This window comes from Apium graveolens, chromosome 8, assembly GCF_009905375.1.
Source record: "Apium graveolens cultivar Ventura chromosome 8, ASM990537v1, whole genome shotgun sequence".
NCBI classification, from domain to species: domain Eukaryota; kingdom Viridiplantae; phylum Streptophyta; class Magnoliopsida; order Apiales; family Apiaceae; genus Apium; species Apium graveolens.
In genome coordinates this window covers 262,738,996-262,743,926 of record NC_133654.1, presented here as the reverse complement: position 1 = coordinate 262,743,926, position 4,931 = coordinate 262,738,996, and the positions used below count along the sequence as shown (strand labels likewise).

General features: G+C 34.6%; 1 long non-coding RNA gene across 1 annotated transcript; it reads left to right on the top strand.

Annotated features, from left to right (window-relative positions):
* Positions 1-1,290: 1,290 nt before the first annotated feature.
* On the top strand, positions 1,291-2,973 carry LOC141677224 (uncharacterized). The gene is made up of 3 exons (XR_012557362.1): positions 1,291-1,381; positions 1,614-1,728; positions 2,670-2,973. It is a non-coding gene; the product is annotated as an uncharacterized LOC141677224 (long non-coding RNA).
* The last annotated feature ends 1,958 nt before the right edge of the window (positions 2,974-4,931 follow it).

The following is a 4,931-nucleotide window of genomic DNA, read 5'->3' as shown; positions in this document are numbered from 1 at the left end:
GTATGCATCACCTATTCACCATGATTTATATGTTAGGACTTAGCAGAATATAGTAAAAAAGAAGTGGCATGTATGTAAAACACAAAATTTGTAAGCAAAAGTAGAAGAAAACACAAATTTAGAAAGAAAAAGCAAAAATTTGTAAGCAAAAGTAGAAGACAGGGTTCGAACACCGGTTAATGGGGAAAACTACATCACCATAAACCAGCTAGGCTACCAGCAGAAGTCAGTTTATAAGTATACTACATGAATGATATTTGAAAACTTAGAGGGGGCCAGGGACCCCTCTGGACCCCCCTTAGATCCGCCTCTGCCAACAGGTATCATTGATTCATTTTTTCATTAAATAATCATTATTTTGTCTCTGTACTTTGTAGTTTGTTCAATTAGAGGCAAGTTTCTTTATTTATATACGGTAATTTGTAATTACTTAATTACTTAATTTGTCTCTGTACTTAATAGTTTATTGTTGATGTTACTTAATTTGTCTGTGTACTTAATAGTTTATTGTTGATGTTACTTAATTTATCTCTGTACTTAATAGTTTATTGTTGATGTTACTTAATTTGTCTCTGTACTTAATAGTTTATTGTTGATGTTGAGAAGGGTTCCGATTCTGATTCAGATTCATATGGGTCTGATATTGAGAAAAAATCTAAAGCTATTGACACCAAGAAGGCGATAGAAGAGCTACAGGAAAATGATGGAATGCTGATAAACATTAAGGAACAAGATGGTGCTGATGGTTAGTCACAAGTTTAATATCAAAGTATAAGTCCTAAATAGCAATCCTCAACAATAATTCTATTTTCAGTTAGTATGGTTTTTACCTTCTAGTCGAATTTTGTTGATGTTTTCACTTGCTCAATAATGCAATTATACCTTATTATATAATTCTTTATTATCAAATATCTAGATATCGTATTCCAGTCCTTGGTTCTGTCTCAAATTCCATACAATTCCCTTTATATCAATCGCCTCACTGACCTCAAACACACTCGCAGTTCGAGTGAAGGCTGTCATGGAAACCTCGATATCGTGCCTCTCGGAGTTCACATTCGTTGTAATTCTAACAACAAAGAGACTGTTGTCGTACTTAAAAAAGTTGAAAATGTAAAAAACGCTGATAAGGAAAATGCGGAACCGAATAGCGGGCCAGTAGCCGTGGCTAAAAAGGTGTCTACCGAGAAGTTTCATAAGAAGCCTAGAGCCTTGAAGCCAACTTCACTTCAACTGTGTATGCAAATGAATGAACCTGAATTTATACTTGGATCAGGAAGTATGGAGCCTGCTGATTCGGAGCACTCGAGTCGTTGAAGATTTGGGATTATTCGGATTCTGAGTCTGCTCCGGCTTCTTCCTGGTCTACTATTCCCAATAGGTTTGTGAATTTTTTTGTATAAAATTATTGCTGAATTAATTAAATTTGATTTGTTGTTGAAATGTTAAGTACATTCAAATCTCGCCTAATTAATAATCGATAAATAAACTAACACACCATAGATTAATTATTCTAACATAATTTTTTTGGTCATTTATATTTAACCTGGATAAATTAATAAAATTATCCGGTCTGATGCTATTTAAATTGATCATCTGTTCCTGTTTTGCAGGACATTGTTGTGCAGGCCTTTGCCAGTGGACATTGGGAGGTGCACTTGTGTGATTGTGAAAGAAAAATGTGTAGAAGGACTATATGGGGGCAGTTTGTACACCCTTTACGCTAATGTAAGGTTTCCGTGTTTTACGACATTTCACTTTCTTCTTTTCTGCAAGTTTAACTCTTAAAATACTGTTAATCGTATTGGGATGTTATATAGTATTGAGGTTTCTTAATTGATTATTCATGTTTGTTAGTGTTGCCTTGGAGTAGGTTTTGCACTATGAATTACATTATAATAGGGTTATAGTGTTGGGTTGTAGTTGCTCTAATTTGTTACAAGTATTTACAACTAACCATTGTCAATAATCAATATGTCATGCTGCATAATGTTTGTTTCGCGTTTAAAATATTTGATTCGTATACTAGTGTTAATTATATTGGGATGTTTGACTTAGTTTTTATATAATAATTAAGGTTTCTTATTTGATGTTTCGTGTTTGTGACCTGGATTGTAATTTATCAAGCATTAGTAACAAATAACCATTGTCAGTATGTTATGCTGCAATATGTTTGTTTTGCCATTTGAATATTTTGATTGTACCTCATAGTAGTTAGAATTGTCTTGTAACACAGCTTAGTTTGAGAATTCATTCTCATTCCAACTTTGCTTTCATTCCCAAACACTTCACTAAATTCATGGATGTTTCGCTAAGCAATCGCTATTTTATGATTTGTACTCATTTGATCATACTTGTGCTAATACCTTGAACAAGTATATTTCAAGGAGATTATAAAAATACTGCCTTATTACTAAGCATTGTGATCTCATAGATAGGAACTGAGAAACGGTTATAATTTGGCCCACATGTTGATATTGGAAATTAGAGCAAAGAAGTTCACAGTCTGCTGATTATAATCACGTGAGATAAACGTGACCTTGGTGAAATTTGTTTGATATGTCCTGTGATTTGATTCAGTTCACAGTAGTTATTCTATTTAATCAACCATGTACTCTGTCATAATCCTTGAAAAGGTTAGTATTTGACTCTTTAATGGATTATCTCAGGAGGGTCATGGAAGACAATCGAAAACTTGCAGTGGCTCCCCACAAGAGGCATATTGGAAGATCTGAGTTTATAGTTGCTCAATCAACAAAGGGGATTTTATGTCCTGGTGATGATAGTTTTGTGGGAAGTGTCACTTCCAACCTCATAGGTTCCAAGTACAATATATGGGATCAGGTTCGATGTCCATTTTAGTACTATGCTGTTGAAGAGCTGGTTGATTGAAAATCATGGGTTCCAGCCACATGCCGTGTAAGAGCTCAATGAAAAGAGTTTCTGGAAGATGTTGGATGCTGGGCTTTATGAGCAGTGTAGGAGGAAGTATGGAGTTGTTTCATGAGCGTGTACTACAAGTGAAAGAAATGTAGGAAGATTGTGAAAGAGGTTAAGGAAGCCGAGCAAGCCCATCTTGAGACCTCTTATGCAGAAGTAGACATGTCAGTAGATTAATTTCTATGTAGGTTTTCTCGCTAAATCATATGAGTCATGTCTCTGCTTTTATCATTTACAATTCGTCCAATGTTTGTAGTTCTAGAACATTTTTGGCTATGGTTGCTTAATTACTTACCGAAAATGAAATTAGACTTTGCCAGGGAGTTTTTGTTGACTTTGTGATTGCATTAGACTTTGACATGTTTAGAATTTAAATTGGAAGCCGAACATGGCTGGAAACTGAAAAATCAGAATTTGGCTATTCTGGAAATACAATCTTACGACGGTTGTTTATCACATATTTCGTCGTAAGTTACTAATTTACGACGTATAGTTGTATCGTAAATTTGTGTTTTATTTTATCAAAGATGGATCTCGTAAGAAAATATACGACGTTTTTTCCGTCGTAAGTAACTAACATACGACATTATTATTCGTCGTATGTTGATAACTTACGACGGAATATTCTGTCGTAAGTAGATTTATTATTTTATTGAGAATGAGGGCCCCTACTTCCTAACTTCCGACGCAATTTTATTTTGTGACGAAAAATTGAACTTACTACTCGAGCAAAAATGACGATTTTTTCCAGTCGTAAATGCCTCAATTATGTCGATTTTAGTTCAAAAAAACCGTCGTAAATGGACTTATTTCTTGTAGTGTATTAACAACAAAAATTAAGGTTAAATACAGCAAAATAAGACCTAATATTTTAGTCGGATATATATTTTAGGCGGGTGTTTTAAATTTTTTCAATAATTTAATTTTTTGGTAGGATTTTTTAATGTTAAACTAAATATTAAATTTGATCCCATTCTGTCAAATTTATTCGGTCATATTTAAGTGGTTGTATTTATCCGTGGTCGAATTTAGCATAAAAATGACCGAACTCCTAAGTTCAACTCCCTTAAAATTGAGCGTTTCAAAATTTGTTGAATTTAGCCTTGTTTCTTGTAGTGGTTGTTCCAATAATTTTTTGAAAGTAATGTTTAATTTTTAAAAATGGATACAGTAAAAATTATTAGTTATAAGCTAAAATATGCAGAAAAACAGAACAGTTGTTTTACTAATATGGAATACTTACTTTCTCATTATTGCATTCTACGGAAATAACAAAACATTTAAACTACTACTAACCATGCTCCTACAAATCAGGTGCATGATCCTACAAAGACTCCACTAGTTTCCTAACAATTGATAACTACCTAGACTGAATCAAACTTGTCAACGTAAACATGTGTAGCCGACTTATTCGAACTGGACTTAAACAAAATAGCCCACAAGGCATGTTTAGATTATTAAGTCCCAACAAACTTCCCCTTAATCTAAACATCTGCAAGACTTTTAACACCCAACAAGTTCCTCATCCTTTCGAATTCTGTTGCTGCTAACGCCTTCGTCATTTTATCTGCTCGCTGTTCTTGCGTGTTCACATACTTGATAACCATCAAACCCTTCTCCACGCAGTCACGGGTAAAATGATACCTCAAGGTTATCTGCTTGCTTCTCCCATGGAAAGTTGGATTCTTGGCAAGGTCTACAGCTGATCTGTTGTCTATGTACAATGTGACTGGTCCTGTTTCAGTGCTCATACATATTTTAGAACTTGTTGCAACCAAATTGCTTGGCACGCTGCAGCTGTGGCGGCCATCAGTTCGGCCTCACATAAAGATAATGCGACACAACGCTGCTTCTGAGACACCCAAGTAATCAGGTTTTCATTAAGGTAGAAAAGCATTCCCCGCGTGCTCTTTCGGTCATCGATACTCCCGGCTAAATCACTATCTGAAAAACCGGATAAAATATAATTACCACAACCCTTGGTATAAATA